General features: G+C 38.1%; 1 long non-coding RNA gene across 2 annotated transcripts in view; it reads right to left on the bottom strand.

Moving 5' to 3' along the window:
* LOC112914240 (uncharacterized) overlaps positions 1–24,686 on the bottom strand; it is a 96,903-nt gene that overhangs the window by 13,492 nt on the left and 58,725 nt on the right. The window lies entirely within an intron of this gene.

Below are 24,686 nucleotides of genomic sequence, written 5' to 3'. Positions count from 1 at the left end.
TAAAATATCAAAGTTTAAAGACAAACAGAGAGTTTCAAATGCAGCAAAAGAGAAGTAAAGAGTTATGTATAAGGGTAACTCCATAAAGCCATCAGCTCATTTTTTCAGCAGAAACTTAGTAGGATGGAAGAAGTGGCATGATATTCAAAGAGATGAAAGAAAAAAAACCCTACAACCAAGTATATTCTAGCTCCCAGGGTTATCATTCAGAATGGAAAAAGAAATAAAAAGTTTCCCAGACAAACAAAAGTTAAAGGAGTTTATCATCACTAAACTGGCCTTACAAGAAATGTTAAAGGGATTTTGTTAAGTGGCAAAGAAAAGCCCATAGTTAGAAGTAAGAAAATTATGAATAAAAAGATGTAAAATATGACAACATATACATAAAGGCAGGGAGTAAAAAGGAAGTTCTTTTAGAATATGTTATAACCTAGCAGCTATCGACTTAATATAGACTGCCATATACTTATGTTATATACAAACCTCATGGGAACCACAAACCTCAAACCTGTATTATATACACAAAAAATAAAGAGAAAGGAAGCCAAGCATAATACTAAAGAAAGTCATTACCATAAAAGAAGAGAGGAAGAAAAAAAGAAAGGAACAGAGAAGAACTACAAAAACAACCAGAAAACAGTTAACAAAATTACAGTATGTACATACCTATCAATAATTATTTTAAATGTAAATGATATAAATGCTCCAAGTCAAGAGACATAGTGTGGTGGAATGGATTTTTTTTTAAAAAGACCCATATATATACTGCCTGCAAGAGACTCACTCCACACCTGAAGACACATAGAGACTGAAAATGAGAGTATAGAACAAGATACTCCATGCAAATAGAAGTGAAAAAGAAATGCAGGACTAGCAATGTTTATATCAAACAAAATAAACTTTAAAACAAAGATTTCAACAAGAGACAAAGAAGGGCATTACATAATGATAAAGGGATCAACCAGCAAGAGGATATAGCAATTGCAAATGTCTATACACCCAACTTTGGGGCACCTAAGTAAATAAACCAAATACTAACAGACATAAAGAGAGAGAGTCATGTGATATAATGTTAATAGGAGACTTTTAACACCCCATTTAGATCGATGGATAGATTATCCAGGCAGCAAATCAATAAGAGTATCTTTGAATGACACACTAGACCAGATAGACCCTTAACAGACATATACACAACATTCCGTCCAAAAACAAAAGAATATACATTCGTTAAAGTCCACATGGAACATTCCCCAGGAGACATCACAGGTTAGGCCACAAACAAGTCTCAATAAATTTAAGAAGACTGAAATTATATCATGCATCTTTTTCAAACACACATGTAGTTTTTATGGTCTTTTTCAAACATACATGTAGTATGAAACTAAATACCAATCACATATACACATGCAAAACTGAAAAAAACACACAAAGAAATGGAAGCTAAATAACATGCTACTAAATATGGGTCAATGAAGAAACAAGTCCATGAAGAAATGAAAGACTAAGTCAAAAAAAATACATGGAGACAAATGAAAATGAAAACACAATGGACCAAAATCTTTGGGAGGCAATGAAAGTGGTTTTAAATAAAAACATTTATAGTGATATAAGCCTACCTTAAGAAACAAGAAAATCTCAAACAAATAATGTAACCTTATACCTAAAGTATACCTAAATAAAAAGAAGAAGAAACAAAGCCCAAGATTAGTAGAAGGAAGGAAATAACAAAGATCAGAGCAGAAATAAATGACATAGAGACCAAAAAAGAAAGAAATAGAGAAGATGAATAAGACCTAGTTCTTTGAAAAGACTGACAAAATTGGTAACCTCTAGCCAGACTTATCAAGAAAAAAGAGAGAGAGGACAGAAATAAATAAAATCATTAACAAAAAAGGTAGAGGTAACAACTGATGCCATAGAAACACAAAAGACTATATAATGTTTAAAACTATTAAAAATTATATGTCAACAAATTGGACTACATGGAAGAAATGGATTAATTCCTAGAAACATACAATCTTCCAACACTGAATGAGGAAGAAATAGAAAATCTAAAGAGATGACACTGAATCAGTAACACATACACACACAAACACACACACACAAACCTCCCAATGATCAAAAGTTTAGGACTAGATACACAGGTAACTTCTATCAAACATTTAAAGAACAGTTAATCCATTCTTCTTGATCTGTCCCAGAGGAAAGAAGGCTTCCAAATACATTCTATGAGGCCAGCATTACCTTGATACCCAAACCAAACAAAGACACTACAAAAAATATATACATATAGGCCAATATTCTTGAACATAGATGCAAAAATCTTCAACAAAACATTAGCAAACCACATTCAACAATACATTAAAAAGGGGCATCTAGGTGGCTCAGTTGGTTAAGTGGCTGCCTTGGCATAGGTCATGATCCCAGGGCCCCGGGATCCAGCCCTGCACTGGGCTCCCTGTTCAGTGGGGAGACTGCTTCTCCCTCTCCTTCTGCTCATCCTCCGTGCTTGTGTTTTTTTTTTTCTCTCTCTCTCTCAAATAAATAAATATATAAAATCTTTAAAAAACAAACAAAAAAAATAAAATAAAATAAATAAAAAACAAACAAAAAAACCCCAATACATTAAAAAGATCATTCACCGTGATTAAGTGGGATTTATTTCAGGAGTCCAATATGGTTCAATATTTACAAATCAATCAATGTGATACACCACATTAACAAAACAATATGATTATTTCAGTAAATGCAAAAAAGACATTTGAAAAAAATTCCATATCTCTCCATGATAAAAACTCTCAACAAAGTGAATTTAGAGGAAACATGCCTCGACATAATACAGGCTACATAAGAAAAACCCACAGCTAACATTATGCTCAATGGTGCAAAACTAAGAGCTTTTCCTTTAAGATCAGGAGCAAGATTGGGATGCCTGGGTGGTTCAGCAGTTGAGTGTCTGCGTTTGGCTCAGGGTGTGATGATCCAAAGTAGCAGGATTCGAATCCCACATCAGGCTTCCTGCATGGAGCCTGCTTCTCTCCCTGCCTGTGTCTCTACCTCCTCTCTCTCATGAATAAATAAATAAAAAATCTTAAAAAAAAAAAAGATCAGGAGCAAGACAAGAAAGTCTACTCACCATTGTATTCAATATAGTACTGCAAGTTCTAGCCACAACAAACAAACAAACAAGACAAAGAGATAAAAAGAAAAGATAGAAAAAAGAAGGCATCCAAATTGTTAAGGAAAAATTTAAACTATGTGTAGATGACATGATACTACATACAGAAAACCCTAAAGACTTCACCAAAAAACTATTAGAAGTAATAAATTAATTCAATGAAGTTGCAGTATACAAAATTAATATACAGAAATCTGTTGTGTTTCTGTACACTAATAACAAAGTAGCAGAAAAAGAAAATTTAAAAAATTATATCTGTATTTGCACCAAAAAAGTACCTAGGAATATATTTAACCAAACAGCTGAAAGACTTGTATTCTGAAAACTATGAGACACTGATGAAAGATATTCAAAATGACACAAAGAAATAGAAAGATATTCCATGCTCATGGTTCCTATTATGCTAAAATGTTTATACTACCCAAAGCAATCTATAGTTTCACTGCAATCCTTATCAAAATAGCATTTTTCACAGAACTATAACAAATAATACTAAAATCCATATGGAACCTAAAAAGACCCCAAATAGGAAAAGCAATCTTGAGAAAGAAGAACAAAATTGGAGGTATCACATCCCCAATTTTAAGATCTACTATAAAGCTGTAGTAACCAAAACCGTATGTTCCCGACACAAGTGTAGACTTACAGATCAATGAATAGGGTAAGGATCCCAGAAATAAACCTGTATTTATACATTCAAATAATCTAGAACAAAGAGGCAGGAATATACAATGGGGAAAATAATTTTCTTCAAAAAATGGTGTTGAAGAAAACTGGACAGCAACATGCAAAAGGATGAAACTGGACCACTTTCTTACATCATGCACAAAAATAAACATAAAAATTAAGGACTAAATGTGAGACCTTAAACCATAAAACTTTTAATAGAAAATATAGTCAGTAAACTTTTGAACATTGGTCATAATGGTATTTTTTTGGATATGTCTCATTGGTGATGGGCAACAAAAGCAAAAATAAACAATTAGGACTACATCTAACTAAAAAGCTTTTGCACAGTTTTTTTAAAGATTTTATTTATTTATTTATTTATTCATGAGGGACACAGAGAGAGAGACAGAGACACAGGCAGAGCGAGAAGCAGGCTCCATGCAGGGAGCCTGACATGGGACTCAATCCCGGGTCTCCAGGATCACACCCTGGCCCAAAGGCAGGTGCTAAACCACTGAGCCACCCAGGGATCCCAAGCTTTTGCAGAGTAAAAAAACTATCAACAAAATGAAAAGGCAACCTACTGAATAAGAGTAGATATTTGCAAATGATACATCTCATAAGGGATTAATATTCAAAATATATAAAGAATTCCTACAACCCAATTTGAAAAAAACACAATCTGATTAAAAAATGGGCAGAGGATCTGACATTTTTCTAAAGACATACAGATGTCCAATAGACACATGAAAAGGTGTTCAACATTACTAATCGATGAGGGAAATGCAAATCAAAACCACAATGTGGGGGATCCCTGGGTGGCGCAGTGGTTTGGCGCTTGCCTTTGGCCCAGGGCGCGATCCTGGAGACCCGGGATCGAATCCCACATCAGGCTCCCGGTGCATGGAGCCTGCTTCTCCCTCTGCCTATGTCTCTGCCTCTCTCTCTCTCTCTCTGTGACTATCATAAATAAATAAAAATTAAAAAAAAAAAAACCCACAATGTGGTACCACCTCTCATCTGTCAGATCTGTCAGAATGGCTAGTATCAAAAAGACAAGAGAAAATAAGTGTTGGCAACGATGTGGAGAAAAGAGAACCCTAGTGCATTGTGGTAGGGAACAAAAATTGGAGCAGCCACTGTGGAAAATGGCTTGGAGTTTCCTGAAAAAATTTTAAAAAATAACATACTTGAAGTAATTATACTTCTGTATATTTTTCTAAAGAATATGAAAACTTAATTTGAAAGATATATGTACTCATGTTCATTGTAGCATTATTTACAATAGCCATGTATAAAATGGAATATTACTCAGCCATAAAAAGAATGAAATTTTCCCATTTGTGAAAACATGGATGGATCTAGAGCATATTATGCTAAATGAAGGAAGTTAGAAAAATACAAATACTATGTGATTTCACTTCCATGTGAATCTAAAAAAACAAAACGAATGAATAAAACATTCCCATAAATACAGAGAACAAACTGGTGATTACCAGAGGGAGAAGGGTGAGAAGATGTACAAAATTCATGAAGGAGTTTAAGAGGAAAAATTTCTAGTTACAAAATATTTGAGTGATGGGAGTAAAAAGTACAGCATAGGCTATATAGTCAATAATATTTTAGTAACTGTGTATGGTTGGGGATCCCTGGGTGGCTCAGCAGTTGAGCGCCTGCCTTCAGCCCAGGGCGTGATCCTGGAGTCCTGGGATCGAGTCCTGCATCAGTCTTCCTGCATGGAGCCTGCTTCTCCCTCTGCCTGTGTCTCTGCCTCTTTCTCTTTCTCTCTCTATCATGAATGAATAAATAAAATATTTAAAAAAATAAAAATAACTGTGTATGGTAACAGATGATAACTAGACTTACTTTGTACACCTGAAACTAATATAATATTGTATGCCAATCATGCCTCAATAAAACCAAAGCCAAAGCCAAAACCACTCCGCCCCCCCGCCCCAAACATCACATTGCTATTATGCCTTCCCTGGTTAAATTCCAGGTGATATTCTTTGCATTACCTCCAACAATTAAATTTTGGAAAATTTCAGGGCAAAGTAAATAATCAAAATTTTAGGCCAATAAACACAACAATGTAAAAAACAACAACAATAACAGCAACAACCCTGGGAATCAAAGGAAACAGTAGGGTGAGAAGGCAACCTATAAAATGAGAGAAAATATTTACAGATCTTTTGTTTGTATACAGATATTCAGGAGCTTTTCCTACTTGGCAACAATAACGAGAAAAACCAATTGTTAAAAGTGGGCAAAGGGCTTGAATCCACTATTTTTCAAAGAAGATATACAAAAGGCCAACAAACATGAAAAAAATGCTTCACATGACTAATCTCTAGACAAATGCAAATGAAAACTTCAATGGGATATCATCTCACCCCCATTAAAATGACTACTATTAAAAAATAAACAGAAAACAAGTGTTGGCAGGATATAGAGAAATGGGGTGCACTGTTGGTTGGATTATGAAATGGTGCAGCTGCTATGGAAAACATAATAGTTCCTCAAAAAAATTTTTAAAAATAAAATTACCTTACGATCCAGCAATTCCACTTCCAGGTATATACCTCAAAGAATTGAAAGTAGAGCCTCAAATTTGGAGATATTTTTATATCCATATTTATTGCAGCACTATTCACAATAGCCTAAAAATGGTAACAATCCAAATGTCCATCAACAGATGAGTGGAAAAGCAACAGGTCATGTATACATACAATGGAATATTATTCAGTCTTGGAAAGGACGGGAATTTGGACACATGCTCTAAGATAGATTAAACTTAAGGACATTTTGCTAAATGAAATAAGCCAGTCGGAAAAAGACAAATACTGTATTATTATAACACTTATGTGAGATGCTTAGAATGGTCAAATTTATAGAGACAGAAAGTAAAAGCTTGTTATCAGGGGTAAAAGGAATAACTGATTAGTTGTTTAAGGAACACTGAGTTTAGATTTGCAAAATGAAAAAGTTCTGAATACTGATTGTACAACAATCTGAATATATTGAGTGCTACTGAGCTTTATACTTAAAAATGCTTAAAATTGTAAGTTTTATATGTACTTTATCACAGTTAAACACTTTTTATTATTTTAAAATAGAAAATAATAAAAAGGGAAAGCTAATGAGTATTTGGAAAACTATACAAACTCACTTGGAATCAAGGAAGTGAAAAATTAAAACAGGATCAATTTTTACTGATCAAATTAGCATTTTTCAGGTATCATACTTGACACTAACATAGCAAAATGGGCGCTTTCCGATATTCAATAGCACTAAGGCAAAGAGCCTTAAAATATTCATATCTTTACCCAGGAAGTCTATTTTTAGGAATCCATTAAATACACAATATTTATATACATAATATATATTCATATGTATTCTGATGTCTTTTTGCAGTGTTATTTATAACAAAGAAAATTAGACAACCCAAAGTCTACCAACAAGGAAATGGCTTCAAATGTTAACATCTGGAATAAATGTTATGTAGCATTCTGTATCCATCAGAAATGATATTTATGAACAATTTCTAATGACATGAGAAAATGGTTAGGATGTAATTTTAGTATATGAAATAGGGTGTAGAACTTAATATGTAATTTAAGAATCATGCAATAAATATAGGTGAGCAGAGTAAAAAGAATGGAAACAATTTTAAGATATGTACAATGATTTCCTCTAGTTGGTCAAACTTAGGGTGATTTTATTTCATTCTTTATACTCTGTGTGTGTGGGGGGAGTTTTATTTGTTTGTTTGTTTGTTTTAGTGGATCTAAGGTCATTCAAGACCTTCAGTGGAACATGCAATCTTTACCTTCAGTTACCTACTGGCTCTGTTAGCCAGTGGTTCTCAATTAGCTGACATTGGGGTTAATATCAATTAGCTCTTTTTTCAGCTCTCAAGTTCATATTTGTGTCCTAGACTTAAGTCATAAAATGAGTCCTAGCAATATTACCAGCTTTTTATTTCTTTTTATGTTAATAGGTAGTACACAACATACACAAGATTATTACAATTTTTAATGACAAATACCTTATTTTTTAAGAGCAATGAAATATATTCCTAACAATCTCACCACAATATTTATATTGCCAAAAGTCAGCTTTGTTCAGCTTTATTTTAGACAGCACCTTTCTGAAAAGCATTATCATCAGAAAAACAATTGAGAAAGGGGTTCCCTTATAAAGGAAGTTTCGGAATCTTGCTACTTTTTTTGCTCTAAAACTTATTTCACCATGAACTTCTGTTACCAAGTAATGGCTGTGAAACTTTTCCTAGGAACCCATTTGTGAAGTGTTACAGTCATAGGTGTGATAACAGAATGGTGGTAACGAGAATGTGTTTCTTGGAAAAAGTAGGGTTTTTGTTTCTACTATAATATGACTGAAAATACTTAATAGATTAATTCAATGGTGTCATGGGCTGAATTATGTCTCCCCAAAATCATATGTTAAAGTCCTAATCCCCAGTATCTTATCTTAGAATAAGACTCTATTTGGAGATAAGATCTTTATTTTTTTAAAGATTTTATTTATTTATTCATGAGAGATACACACATAGAGAAAGAGAGAGGCAGAGACACAGGCAGAGGGAGAAGCAGGCTCCATGCAGGGAGCCCGATGTGGGACTCGATCTCAGGTCTCCAGGATCACGCCCTGGGCTGAAGGTGGCGCTAAACCGCTGAGCCACCTGGGCTGCCTTGAGATAAGATCTTTAGAGAGCTGATAAAGGAGGGGCGCCTGTGTGGCACGTTGAGAATCTGCCTTTGGCTCAGGTCATGATCCCGGGGTCCTGGGATTAAGTCTCCTATGAGGATCCCCACAGGCAACCTCCTTCTCTCTTTTTTTTTTTTTTAGGGAACCTCCTTTTCCCTCTGCCTATGTCTCTGCCTCTCTCTGTATCTCTCATGAATGAATAAATAAAATATTTTTAAAAATTTTTAAAAGAGCTGATTATGTTAAAATGAAGTCATTAGGATGAGCTCCAATCCAACATGATTGGTGTCCTTAGAAGAAGAAATTTGAACACAGATAAAGAGAAAGAAGACCCTGTGAAGATATGTCTTCATATCTTCAGAGATATGATTGATGACAAGCCAAGGAGAGAGGCCTCTAAAGAAACCAATTCTGCCAACACTTTGATCTCGGACTTCTTGCCCTCCAGAAATGGGAGAAATTTTATTGCTGTGGTTTAAATCACCCAGTCTGTGGAACTTTGTTATGATAGCCTTAGTAAACAAAAAACAAGTGATTCACACCATTGTTCAGGTGGAAGTAGGAGGAGGATAGTTGGAGTGGTAGGAGATCCCCTGGTGGGGAGGAGTATTTGACCACTGATGTTGCTTAGAATTCTGGGAGCATGATGATAACAAAACTGCTTTTAAACCCTGTAAGAATAATGTAGCCCTGATTACCTGCACCTGGGTGGGTTGCTCCTTCTACCATCCCTCTTGGCACACCTTGATTTAACTGTGTCATGGTTTGAACTGTGTTCTCCCAAAAGATATGTTTTTTAAAAGATTTTATTTATTTATTTGACAGAGCAAGAGAGCACAAGCAGGGGCAGCAGCAGAGGGAGAGGGAGAAGCAGGCTTCCCAGTGAACAGGGAACCCCATGTGGGGTGGATCCCAGGACCCTGAGCCAAAGGCAGCCTCCCAACCAACTGAGCCACTCCGGTGTCCCCCCCCCCATATGTTGATACCCTAATCTCCACTACCTGTGAATGTTACCTTACTTTGAAATAAGTCTTCACAGATATAATTAAGATAAGGTCACATTGGATGAAGACAGGTCTTAAACCCAATGACTGATGTCCATATAAGAGAAAGATCTGAAAACACACACCGGGACAAAGGACTTAGAAAGATGAAAGCAGAGACTTGAAGTCATTCTGCCACAAACCAAGGGATTCCCAGGATTTCTGGCAAGGAAGGATTCTTCCCTAGAGTCTTCAGAGAGATCATGGCCCTGTCAACACCTTGGTTTAAGGTTTCTAGTCTTCAGAACCATGGCAAAATAAATTTCTTTTGTTTTAAGCCTCCCAGTTTGCTGTGTTTTGCTATGGCAGCCCCAGGAAACTAATACAACCAAGAAAAGTTGAAATGCGTTGATTACTGAATTAAACAATTTACTTCATATTTCAAAGTTTACCTACCAATTGGAATATCAATTACTTACCTATATCCTTCTATTCTGATCTCCTAGTTGACTGACCAATTAGAAAAGACAGACATGTCCTGAGGTCCCTGAATGATCTAGGCAGGCTACCAGCCCCTCTATGGGTTTGGAATGTTCTGTGATGACTCATTACTAAGAAATACCAAGAAAGAGAATGGACACTTCAAAACATCCTTTGATTCTGTTGCAACTCCATATAATATTTGAAATATGAAGCAGCAGAATATATGTTTACTGCTATAACTATGTCACCTTGGACAATGCCTGGCATACAGGAGGCACTCAATAAATTTTGGTCAAATAAATGAATGAACACATAATTCCCACAATGTAAGATGAGCACTGTCCATTCACACCTCTATTTCCCATCACTCCAGAAACTTTCTTCAGTCAGATCAAGCACTGTTCTAAAATCATGCTTTCTTTATAGGCAAAGAAAACTGAGGTGTAGTTTCTAGTCTTCACGTTCAGCAGTAAAGCAGATCTTCACCTATCCTACCTGACCCCCTAGACCTCTAAGGTGGCCTTTATTTATTTATTTATTTTTTAAGATGGCCTTTAGAAATGAGTATCAAGGTGCCTCCCAGAAGCTTTCAAACACCCTGTATGTCAGTGACACCTAAAGCCTAATCAGCTGACATCAAAGCAAACCTTGCTGAGACCAAAACAAGCCCTGGGCTGCAGGTGGATGTGGGATGCAGTGAAGGTCAGGTTCAACCATGGCACAACATTGTGACATGTCATCTTGGTTCAGAACATGAAAAAAATTCCCTGTTCCATATTTAGGAGATTGACTTATGACTCTTGGCCTGTGTTGTTTTGTAGAGTGCTGATGTGAAAACAGAGAAGAGATGGTTTAACAGAAATAAGATTGCATCAGGCCTGTGGGAACAGGCTCTCCTCAGAAAGAAGATCATGGCATTTGTCACACTCCCCTGGGTTCCAGCCTTGTGGCCACACTGCAAGAGGGGCTGACACAGAGATCTTCACACAGCACATTGTGGCCTGGATCTGACCTCCCTCACAGGCTCATCTTTCCTTATGCTTGACTCCACCAGGATCAAGTCTCAGACATTCTCTCAAATATACGAGGCCAGCCCCTCCCCTGCACTGCTGCATGTGCTCTTTCCCTTGCCTGGAACTTTTCTTCCTCCTCTGTTGGATAACTCTTCATTTTTTAAAACAGAGGTCAATGTCTCATAAAGTCCAAAATTCTTGCTTTGGTTTGCAAAGATCACAGTGACCTGGCCCAGCTTCCTCTCTAATATTCTCCCAACACTCTCTCATCTCACTCTACTCAGATGACACTGGGCTCCCTCCTGTCCTTTGAGCTTCCAAACACACCCTGCCACAGGACCTTTGGACACACCATTTCCTCTGCCTGATATGCTTTTCTCTCCACTATTTACACAATTCACTCCTCATGTCAGTCCTCTTCCTACAGAGGAGCTCTCTCAGGAGACCATTGCTGATTCCTACGTAAAATAGTGTTCGTCCCCTCTTACACACACATCATCATGTGCTATCCACCCACATTTATCTTCATTGCACATATCACAAATCTGATTGTTTTTATTTTTTAGAGAGAGAGAGAGCATGCTTTGCAATTGGGGGGAAGGAGAAGTGGGGAAGGGAAAGGATCTCAAATAGACTCCATGCTGAGTATGGAGCCCAACATGGGGTTTGATCTCACTCTGAGATCATGGCCTGAGCCAAAACCAAGAGTCACTCACTTAACCAACTGAGCCACCCTGGGACATCCACGTGTCCCTCACAATCTGATTTTATGGTACATATATATATATGTTCTGTTCATTAACTGCTTCCCCAGGAGGGGGAATGATGGCTGCAGGGGCATTTATGTTCACCAGTGCATTATAAGCCTTCCAGGACAGCATGTGGCATGCAGCATGCCCCAGTAAACAGCAGCTGAATAAAGATTGTTTCTGACTTGATATTCTGTTGCTCTAGACCTGTGAATAAAGAGAAAACTCTAGGTAAGGCTCATGTGAATTTGATTCAAATGACATATATATGTGCATGTGGGTGTGTGTATTGTTGGTTCAAAACACCAATGTGAAAGATGTATTTCATGTTCTCTATAAAGGACACAATATGATTGCAAGAGTTTCCTTCATAGTTCTTTTAGGGCACACTACTCTGATAGTGGGTTGCCTACCTACATTCTAAGCCAGCCAAGGTGCCAGTTTGAACTGTCCCTTTGTCCAAACCCTATACTGAAAATCAAGGCTGGCTACATGGGTGTGCAACCAGTACAAATGTACAGGGTCCTGCACACAGTCCCATACTTGTTTCAATGCTCTGCTGCTGTTTTCTTGAAATTCTTAATTATTTTTTTAACAAGGCACCTCCCCTTTTCATTTTGCACTAGGCCCAGAAGATTAGGTAGCTGGTCTTGCTCAAAGTTCATCAGTTCCCTGATCATTCTCAGTCCTGAAGTACCCGCAAAACATGCCTCTGGGCTCCATGGAGAGCAAGAGAAATGCAATTTGCTCCCTTCCGCAATAATCTCCCGTTCTCTGACCTTCTTTCCCAACCACTGCTGGGTGATCACCACACACAGCCTCATGCTCTCTCCTTGTGACAGGCCCTGCATTTCTTTCTGTGCAAGGACCCTGAGGTCACATCAAAGGGCAATCTTGAAGAATTCTTTCTGAGTCTCCCCTTTGGGCTACTCTACAGAGATTTGAGTTTCCAAAGCTCTAGTACAGTCTATTCTGTCGCCAGCCAGGTTATTATTTAGGGGATGTAGGATACTGCTCTGTCTTAGCTGCTAAATTTCTGCAGAACAGGACTTTTGGAGACAGGAAGATTTCTGTTGGACATCCAAAGCTAAAAATTCTCCTGTGGCAAACTGAAACATCATAAACTGTTTCCCTACCCTCCACTGTTTGCAAACTCCAGCTCACTTGTGATATAACACAGTGCCTGGCACATAGCAGGCCCTTAGTATATAACCACTGAAAGAACATGGAGATTTCTCTGAAAGGAAAATGAAGCAGTAATCTGAGGCAATCCTTCTTGCTGTGACTATTGTGCATGTTTATTTTCTTTTGTGTTTCTGTACCAAACAGACTCAACTACTAAATCTTTAGCACAAGGATATTTCTAGGAAGCTTGATTTAGCTAAAAAGTGTTTTCCAAGCCACTCATCACAGCCTGCCCTAAATTTTACATACACATGTATGTTGTTCTTGTCTCCTTTGTAACTGCAAGCTCTTTCAAGACACTGTGACAGGGTCTGATTCACTTTAGTGAATACAACAGTAACTAGCTCAATGCCTTGCATATAATTGTTTTTTACAAATAATTGCTGAATCCATAAAGAGACAAAACAACGTTTCATTAAATCTTAAATACTTCTGCCAATTTCCACCCCATATCCATGATGAAGTCTCACAGTTCTGAACATTTTGCTTCTATACTCACTCTCTCTGCACTCTACTTTTGGCCAAGAAATGTGATCCATCTACTCAGAGATTAGACCCTTCAACTGTGCACCTGCCCCAGGCCATCACCCCGCCCGCCCAGCACCAGCCTTCTCAAGCAACCTTCCTGTCAAAACCCCTCACTCTGTAATCATAGACTCCAAAAACACCATTGGCTCTCCCACCTCTTTCTCTTTCCCCATTTTTCTTCTACTGCCTTTTGAAAGAATGATCTACAATTTACTACATTCATTTAATCATTTAACATCAGGACTGGCCTCATGGACATATGACCACTGCAATAACTGGTCATATGGGGCCCCAGCTTAATACTCTGCTGTCGCCCTAAAGCTCTTAATAATTTTATCTTTGAATCTTTCAGGTGGGACAATGAAAGTTGGAGCCTGAGATCACATGCAATCCCACCTCCCTTGCCACCTGCTTCCCTTCCTTGGCACTATGTGCCCTGCCAGACTCTGCCATTCATGTGCCCTTGCAGAAGTCTGAACACTCCAGTGCCAGGTACCAAGAGGGTTAGCCTGCCAGGTCTCAGAGAAGACCTTAATGCCTGTGAGGGTCTGCACTTATTTCATGAGAATCCCTGTGCTAAAGGCAGTATCATTTAAATAGAAAACAGAAAATTATTTAAGAAAATCCCCCCAAAGCCATGCTGAATCACCATATTGTACACCTGAAACTAATATAATACTGTATGTTAACTAACTGGAATTAAAATACAAACTTGAAATAAAAAAGAAAATCCTCAAATTCAAAGCAAATAAACAAAACTGATCAAGACAGACCAAGAGAGACTCTGGAAGAAAGGAATGAGCTTTTATCTTGCCTTTTGAATGAGGACCCCTGCATTTTCATTTTATACTGGACCCCAGTAAACTATGTGATCAGCCCTGTTTAACAGTTTTTGATGGCCACCTGGCACATGTTAGGAAATGTGGGGGATTCTAAGGACATGAAGATATGGGTCCTACCCTCTCCACCTAGGAGTTCACAGTGTAATTCTGGGAAGTCAAACATACTCAGTGAAACAGCTACTTAACAATGGCAGATGGAATATACTCAATCTTCAGATAAGAGAGATCACCCCAGGCAGGTTGAGCCAGGTTTGAGGACTTGGGCTGGACCTTGAATAAGAGGTGACAGCAGCATTGCTGAAGGAGCACATAGGTTCCCAGTGTTACAGGATACTGCCATGGCTCTGTGATGCATCTTCAATGCCTGTCTCAGTACTGAAGCAGTACATTTGGAGATTGTAAATGAACCCTGAATGGCCAAACTCATTAGACCCCCTAAGTCTTCACCTTGCTCCTTCTCTCCAGGCAGCAGACATTTTTAAGACCTACTATCTGGCTTAGAAATTTTTCATCTCTAAACTGAAATTGTGATGAGATCAGTAGGAATCAAAGGTAAGGGAGAGACTCCATCAATATTATGAAGAAAGAAATGATAAGTTTATGTCCAAGATCAATTAGGAGAAATGTTGACTGGAAAAGGAATGGAATTAAGGGGATGTCAAATCTCAAGCTTGAGTAGGAAGATGAATGGTAGGCCACTGAAAGACAAGGAACATTTTGGAATGAGCTCATTTGTGGTAAGGGGTTGAAGGAGTGAGAGAGGTGGGAAATGATCTTCGGATGATGATCACTGTTGTAGAATTACCTGTGGCTCAGTACCACCTCACTACACAAACCTGGGAGCATAATTCATGTGGAATACATTATGGATAGTGAGTTGGGCCGTGCCTGGTAGACTCTCAGGTGACGGTGGAATATTTGAGTGTAAATATCTACGAGGAAGTTTGATTAATGAGACCAGAATTTGAATTATACATCAGGAATGGAGATACACTTGGGAATCATGGTGGGAGGAGAGTTAATGTCATAGGGAATGGAGAAGTCTCTGAGGAGGGGGAGAGAGAGAGAAAGAAAGGCCAAGTAATCAGGCTCAGAACTTTTCCATCCAATGTGAGAAAGAGGAACCAACAAAAAGATCTGAGCCGTCCTTTGAATAGAGGAGTAGTAGTGTCAAGAAAAAGGGTGGAAATAACAGTTTCAAAAAGGAGTAGTGACTATGTCAGATGCTGAAGGGTCAAGAAAGTTTTTGGGAAGAGGGGTTTGGATTTATCAGATAAGAGGTTCTTGATGGGAACAATTCATGTTTATACCTGTTGTTTTAGTATAATTACTAATAGCATCTCTTTTACTCGCCAAAGAGTCCCTGTTTGGCCACTCTGGTTGCTGGTGACCTTTGAAAGAAATAGTTTCAGATTAAGGGTTAGAAACAAGTGCTAGATTTCACTGGGTTAAGGAGATAGATGAAAATGTGGAGGCAGGAACTTTCTTTACATTTAGCTGTTCCCCAATTTCAATAGCTTGATAGTGAATAGAATAGAGAAAGAGAGATGCTTCTAGGTTTATAGAGAGATGTTTATTCTTTGGTTTACTTGTTTTGTTTCAATAAAGATAAAAACAAAGACGCCAACTGTCCTCAACTAAGAATAAGCACAGTGCGTTCCCCTGCTGCCTGCTGGGTGCTTTGCTGGAATGTCCTTGTGGAAATTCCCTCACATCTAGTCTGTGGGGGAGTTGGCTGCCCTGTCCCTGCTGCAGGAAAGCTCTTCAGAAAGCCTAGTGTAGCTAAGATGTGAAAGCACTCACGGGTGTATATCTTTTGACAGGGAAGAATGGAGTTCAAGCAATCAGAAGGGGATTGCACTGGCTTTTAGTGTGTGTGTGCATGCGTGCGTATGTGTGTGCGTGTGTGTGTGTGTGTGTGAGAGAGAGAGAGAGAGAGAGAGAGAAAGAGAGTGAGACAGAGAGAGAAAGTGTTTTTCATTTCCTCAGTTTTTGGAGTGTGAAATGGTAAGAACATTTTTAAAACCATTGTTTATTGTTCAAATGAACCCTTTTTTTTCTTTCTCTGAGATGCCTGAAGATGTGAAACAGCAGAAAAAACAGACTTGAAAGGGGAAATTTTAGGATTGAAGAAATAAGAAAAAACTCCATTAAGGGAAATAAAAACACTGTAGTAAGAGAGGGCTGCCTCATTTGTTTGAAAGGTACACACAGATGGGAAAGTTATATAAAGTATACGAATGGTTATTCAAATAAAAAGAAAAGAGTGACTTCTCTTAGTAACTTCGGTTAACTCAGTGCTTTTTCTCTCAAAAAATTACCTTCCTGATCCCATTCTTTGTGCAACCCAAGGATCTGGCACAGATATGGTGTGAGCTGAGAGCAAGTATGTGGCAAGTTTGGTGACCACCTACAGACATCATAAGAGACTTTTTCAGGGCACAGCAACCTGTGTGTCTCCCAGATGAGTAATCATGAGTGTTGAAGAGATGAATGCTGGTAACAGACATGAAAGTCACAGCAGTTCCCTCAGAAGCCTTGACTTCCAGGGAAGATGATGGAATAGGAAGACTCTTCGGCTCACCTTATCCCATGGATGCAACTAGATAACACTCACATACGTGTAAATAACCCAGAAAACAATCTAGAGACTGGAGAACAAACTCCTCAACTAAATGTAAAAAAGAGGCCACATCAAAGAGGGGAAGGAGAACAGAGACATGGTTGGAACCATATGGACTCATTGGACTGTCCACAGTTGTGAGGGAACCCATAGGCATGGAGAGAGGAGAGAAACAGACTATCACTGGAGAGCCTTGCACAGGGAAGACAAATTCCCACAACATTTGGCTTTGAAAACCAGCGGGGCTGAATTTTGTGAGTTCTTTCAAGTAGCAGAACTTAAAACCCGGAATTAAAAAACAAACAAACAAACAAAAAAACAGTGGTCTTGACTCTGAGTGGACCAGGAGGGTGAGAGGAAACGGAGTCCCTGCCCTTAAAGAGACAGCACAATGAATGGCCCATGAAGATGAAGTATAGAAGCAGCAGTTTGAAAGATCCCTGGTATATCAGAGAGGAAGAGTTATTTACTCAACTCAGAACATGTCTCAGAGGGACAAAAACCACTGGTGAACTCCTGTTAGAACAAAGGAACTGGCAGGGAACATTTTCCTCCTCCACCCCCCAGTGTAAACACATGACCACCTGCAGGACTTCCTACCTACTTGCCAGCACTGTTGCCCATGTGGTGCGTCCACCAATCCACACCTCCAGGCAGCCTACCTGACAGAGGATGTGGTGTGGGGCCCACAAAACTTGCTAATACTATGACCTCACTGTTGCCCGTGCTGTGCTTCCACAGAGTCTGGCAGGCTGCTTCAGTCCTAACACTGCAGGGCCCCTCCAGCAGAGGATTGGGCTGGGGGCACAAAACTTACTAGCATGGCCACTCTATGGCTCCCACCTTGCACTGTGCTTTGGCAGATCCACCCTCTCCAATATGCCTTTGGCCAGAGGCCATACAGAGCAGTGCCACAGGCCTGGCAGTGTGCAAGCAGCCCCTACAGTGGCCAGCACCCCTCCAAAGTGTCTCCTGCCCTGGAGAGAGAGAAAGATAACCACATGCCCCAGTCAGATGGATGCCTCAATGGGGGGCTGGAGGCAGACAACTGATCTGACTGCAGGCTCCATCTACCGATGAAAGCTTCTCAGGGGACAACACAAAGAAAGCACCCTGGAGTTTGGAGCTACTGCAAATGTGGCAAATACTGGGTCTGACTCAACTCAAACCCAAGGCATCCCCAGACTGGCCCTACTTACACCACAGGGACTCACACTGCCCACCACGGGCAAAGAGATTCATTGCTGATGACTGGACTAAAGGAAAAATTGGCTCAGCCACAATAGCAGGGCACATTCATCACATGTAGAAGATAACCATCAAGCACCAGGCTGGTGAACAGGGGACACTTCATGACAGGGTACTCAGGACCTTCTTCTTCATAAGCCATCACTTTCAAGTGCAGGAGGCATAGCTGTCTTTCCTAACACACAGAAATGGAGTTAGACAAAATGAGGAGGCAGAAGAATGTGTCCCAAATTAAAAACAGGACAAAAATCACAGCAGGAGATCTAAGCAAAATGGAGATAAATAATATGCCTGATAGAGAATTTAAAGTAATGGTCATAAAGGTACTCACTGAACTTGAGGAAAGCATGGTGGACATCAGTGAGACCCTTAACAATGAAATGAAAAAGAATCAGTCAGATGAACACAATAAATGAAATGAAAAATTAAACTAGATGGACTACATAGTAGGTTAGGTGAAGCAGAAGAATGAATCAGTGACCTAGAGAACAAGTAATGGAAAGTAATCGAGCTGGGCAGATGAGAGAAAAAAAATATGCAAACTGAGGATAAACTTAGGGAGCTCAGTGACTCCATCAAGTGTAATAACATTTGCACTATGGAGCTCCAAGAAGGAGAAGAGAGAGAAAAGGGGGCAGAAAAATTACCTGAAGAAATCATAGCTGAAAACGTCCCAGATCTGGAGAAGAAATAGATATCCAGATTCAGGAGGCACAGAGATGACAGAACAGATTAGAAAACCAAAACCAAAACAAAAACAAAACAAGGCCCATCTATATAGTGACTATAAGAGACTTACTTCAGATCTAAGGACACATGCAGATTGAAAGTGAAGGGATGGAGAAGCATTTATCATGCAAATGGATGTGAAAAGAAAGCCACAATAGCAACACTTATATTGGACAAAATGGACTTAAAAAAAAAAAGACTATAATAAGAGACAAGGAAGTACACTATATAATAATAACAGGGAGAATCCAACAAGAAGATATAACAATTGTAAATATTTATATATCCAACATGGGAGCACCCAAATACTTAAAGCAGTTAACAACAAATATAAAAGAAATCATTGATAGTAATACAGTAATAGTAGGGGACTTTAACAGTCCACTCACATCAATGGAGCAATCATCCAAACAGAAAATGAACAAGAAAATTAGTGGCTTTGAATGACACACTGGAATAGTGGATTTAATGAATATATTCATAATATTCCATCCTAAAACAACAGATAATATACATTCTTTTTAAGTGCACATGAAACATTCTCCACAATAGATCACATGTTAGGTCACAAACAAATATCAACAAAGTAAAAAAGTTGAGGTCATTCCATGGATCTTTTCTGACCACAATGCTATGAAACTAGAAATCAACCACAAGGGAAAAAAAATGTGTAAAGAGCAAAAATGCATAGAGGTTGAATAACATGCTACTAAATAATGAAAGGGTCAACCAAGAAATTAAAGAGGAAATAAAAAAATACACGAAGATAAAATGAAAACACCAATGTCTTTGGGATGCAGCAAAAATGGCTCAAAGAAGAAAGTTTATAGCAACACAGGCCTACCTCAAGACATAAGAAAAATCTCAAATAAACAACCTAAGCTTCCACCTAAAGTAACTAGAAAAAGAACAAACAAAACCAAAAACCGGTAGAAGGGAAGAAATAATAAACATTAGAGCAGAAATAAACAAAATAGAAAGTAAAAAAAAACCAACAGATTAATGAAACCAGGAACTGGTTCTTTGAAAAGAGCAACAAAATTGATACACCTTTAGCCAGATTCATCAAAAAAAGAGAGGACTCAAATATACAAAAGAGAAACAGGAAAAATAAAAACCAACAACACATAAACACAAGGAAGTATAAGTGAATATTATGAAAAATTATATCCCAGCAAATTGGACAACCAAGAAGAAACAGACAATTTCCTAGAAATATTTAACCCATCAAAACTGAGTTAGAAAGAAAAAGAAAATTTGAGCAGACTGATTACTAGCAAAGAAGTTGAATTGGTAATCAAAAAACTTCCAACAAACAAAAGTCCAGGACCAGATCACTTCACAGGTGAATTCTATCAAATGTTTAAAGAAGAGTTAATATCTACTCTTCTCAAATTCTTACAAATGATAGAAAAGGAAGGAAAATGTCCAAATTAATTCCATGAGGCCTGCATTACCTTGATACTAAAACTAGATAAAGACACTAAAAAAGAGAGAGAGAGAGAACTATGGGCCAATGTCTCTAATGATCATACATTAAAAAATCTTCAATAAAATATTATCAAAAAGAATGCAACAATACATTAAAAAATTGTTCTCTACAATCAGGTAGGATACATTCCTGGGTTGCAAAGGGTGGTTCAGTATTCACAAATCGATCAATGTGATACACTACATTAATAAAAGAAAGGATAAGGATCACATGATAATTTCAATAGATGCAGAAAAAGCATTTGACAAAGTACAACATCCAATCATGATAAAAACCCTCAACAAAGGTTTTATGAAAATAAAAACCCTACAAAGGTGTAGAGGGAACATATCTTAACATAATAAAGGCCATATATGACAAACCCACAGGTAACATCATGCTCAATGGTGAAAAATTGAGAGCTTTTCCCCTAAGGTCAGAAAAGACAAGGATATCCACTCTCACCACTTTTATTCAATGTAATACTAGAAGTCCTAGCTACAACAATCAGACAAAGAAAAAGAATAAAGGCATCCAAATGGTAAGGAAGAAGTAAAACTTTCACTATTTCCAGATGACTTGATACTCTATACAGAAAACTTGAAAGACTCTGCCAAAAACTATTACGGCTAATAAATGAATTCAGTAGGGTCACAGGATACAAAGTCAATGTACAGAAATTTGTTGCATTTATATACACTAGTAATGAAGCTACAGAAGAGAAATTAAGAAAGCAATCCCAGGAGCACCTGGGTGGCTCAGTTATGCATCTGCCTTTGGGGCAGGTCATTATCCCAGGGTCCTAGGATTGAGCCCCGCATTGGGCTCCCTACTTGGCAAGGAGCCCATTTCTCCCTCTCCTTCTGCCCCTCCCCCAAACGTGTGCTCTTGCTCTCTCTCTCAGATAAATAAATAAAAAAGAGAGAGAAAGAAAAAGAAAGCAATCCCATGTACAGTTGTGCCAAAAATAATTTTAAAAACCTAAGAATAAACTTAACCAAGGGGTTGAAAGACACTCTGAAGACTACAAGACACTGATGAAAGAAACTGAAGATAATACAAATGGAAAGACATTCTATGCACATGGATCAAAAGAAAAAATATTGTTAAAATGTCCAAACTACCCAAAGTAATCTACAGATTTAATGTAATCCCTATCAAAATACCAATAGCATTTTTCACAGAAATAACACAAAAAATACTGGAATGTGTATGGAACTACAAAAGACTCTGTATAGCTAAAACAATCTTGAAAAAGAAAAACAAAGCTGGAAGTATCACAATTCCAGATTTCGAGCTATACTACAAAGCTGTAATCAAAATAGTGCGGTACTAGTACAAAACTAGACACATAGATCAGTGGAACAGGATAGAGAGCATCAAAACAAACTCATGTTTATATGGTTAATTAATCTTTAACAAAAGAGGCAAAAATATGCAATGGGAAAGACAGTCTCTTCAACAAATGGTGTTGGAAAAACTGTACAACCACCTCTAAAAGAAAGAAACTGGACCACTTTCTTATATCATACACAAAAATAAACTCAAAATGGATCAGGGACCTAAATGTGAGACTTGAAACAGCATAGGCAATAATTTCTTTGACATTGGCTGTAGCAATATCTTTCTAGATATATATCCTGTGGTAAGAGAAGTAAAAGCAAAAATAAACCATTGGGACTACATCAAAATAAAAAGATTTGAAACAGTGAAGGAAACAATCAACAAAACCAAAAGACAACCAACAGAATGGGAGAAGATATCTCTAAATGACATATCTGATAAAGGGTTATTATCCAAAATATATAAAGAACTGATACAACTCAACATCCAAGAAACAAATAATCCAATTAAAAATGGGCAGAAGACATAAACAGACTTTTCTCCAAAGAAGACATACAAGATGGTGGCTGATAGACACATGAAAAGATGCTCTACATCACTCATCATCAGGGAAATGCAAATCAAAACCACAATGATATTATCACCTCACAACTGTCAGAATAGCTAAAACCAAAAACATAAGAAACAACAAATCCTGATGAGGATGTGGAGGAAAAGGAACCCTCATGCACTATTGGTGGAAAAACAAACTGGGGCAGTCACTCTGGAAAACAGTATGGAAGTTCCATAAAGAGTTAAAAATAGAACTACCTTATAACCCAGCAATTACACTACTAGGTGTTTACCCAAAGAATACAAAAACCCTAATTCAGAAAAATATATGCATCCCTATGTTTATTGCAGCAATTATTCCCAATAGCCAAATTATGGAAGCAGCCCAAATGTTCAGCAATTAATAAATGGATAAAGAAGATGTGTGTGTGTGTGTGTGTGTGTGTGTGTGTAATGGAATATTATTCAGCCATAATTTTTATGATGAATTTATCTATTCATAAAAAGAATGAATCTTGCCATTTGCAGTGACATGGATGGAGCCAGAGACTATAATGCTAAGTTAAATAAATAAGAGAAAGATAAATATTATATGATTTCACTCATATGTAGAGTAAGAAACAAAATGAATGAACAAAAGGGAAAAAAAGAGAGAGAGAGAAAGACAACTAAGAAACAGACTGTTAACTCTAGAGAACAAACGGATGCTTACTAGAGGGGAGGAGGGGAGGAGGAGGGAATGGGTGAAATAGGTCATGAGGATTAAAGAGCATGCTTATCATGATGAGCACTGAGTAATGCATAGAATTACTGAATCACTATATTGTACACCTGAAACTAATATAACACTATATGTTAACAAAGTGGAATTAAAATAAAAAACTTTAAAAATAAACTACTACATCGACTCTGAGTCTATCCCTCCAACATACTTCAAACGAATATGGTATATTCCCTCCATTGTTGCCTTTTACGATATGTTTCCCAGTTAGATTTGCCAGATTTAGCAAATAAAAATATAGAATATCCAGTTAAATTTGAGTTCTATATAATCAGCAAATAAATTTCTGGTGTAAGTGTACCTCATGCAATATTTGAGGCATACTAAAAATGACTCTTTGTTTATCTGAAATTCAAATTTAACTGGTTGTTTTATCTTATAGCCTTATGGCCCCCAAACCTTCTTTAAGCTTCCTCTAAAATAAAGGGAAATATATTCAATTCAATTCAATTCAATAAGTATTTTAGCCCCTAAAAGGAAAGGTCAATGGGTAGTTTAGGGATATTTAAGGATGAGGAGGATATAATCCCTCACCTTGGGGAATTTATAACCTATAGTCTAGAAAGAGGTACAGAAATAACTGAAGCACATAGTCATGCCTTGGGGGAGAAGGCAGGGTAGAAATATGGAATATATGTTGCATGAGAGATCCAAGCATGCAAGTTAAGGGAGGGTTCAAGGGAAAGGAAACCACATCATTTGTGTTTGGTGGGTCAGTCATTTGGTTGTAGCATGGAGAATGATAGTAAGGGGCGTTGGTAAATGGGCAAGCTGGCTACTTGGGAATTGTGCCTTTTAAAGGGTTTTTGAGGCTTTTGGAGGAGAAGCAAGGCAAGAGAGCTCTGTGTTGAGGAAATTGCAAGAGCAAGAGCATCGGGTGAGGGAGAGAGATAGCAGGGTCTCAGTGGGGAGGAGTGTGAGGTGTGGCCAACTGTTTCTGGGGAAGAAAAATTGTCAAATATGGTCAAAGCATAAGGTGGGAATAGTGCAAAGTAAATTTTCAAACTTAGGTTGAGGCCACACCAGGACAGGCCTTAAGTAAGAGACAGACATATTTTTCTTCTCTATAGGACTGACTTCTGTGGCCTGGTCAACACTTGCCTCTGCTCCTGCTCAGTTCACTTCTCTTGGATGAACAGGGGGCTAGGGCATGTTGGGATGAAGGTGGTATGCAGGTGGCAGCCAGTGTCTCTTTGTCTTTGGTCTCTACGGAAAGATCACTTAACTGATAGGAAAGAGGAATGGGGGAGTCAGAGAGGAAACGAAGGGAACATTTATGGATCTCTACTTACACACAAGACACCACACTTCTTGTTCATGTACTCTCTCGTTTAATCCTCACACTAACTTTAGAGGGAAGATATGGTTCCCATGTTCCAACTCATAACAGTGAGTTTCACAGAGGCAAGTTAGAGTTAGGGTTTGAATCCACATGCAACTCAAAGTAGGGATAAAGGATGAGGTGAAGAATAAGGTTTCTGAAAGACAGCAAGTATGAGATTAGGAGGAAAGGCAATGACTCAATCACACCTAAAGCACTGGAGAATGGTTTTGTTCCAAGTAGCTTTGGAGTTTGT

Source organism: Vulpes vulpes, chromosome 1, assembly GCF_048418805.1.
Source record: "Vulpes vulpes isolate BD-2025 chromosome 1, VulVul3, whole genome shotgun sequence".
Classification (NCBI taxonomy): domain Eukaryota; kingdom Metazoa; phylum Chordata; class Mammalia; order Carnivora; family Canidae; genus Vulpes; species Vulpes vulpes.
This window is presented reverse-complemented; position numbering and strand designations above follow the sequence as displayed.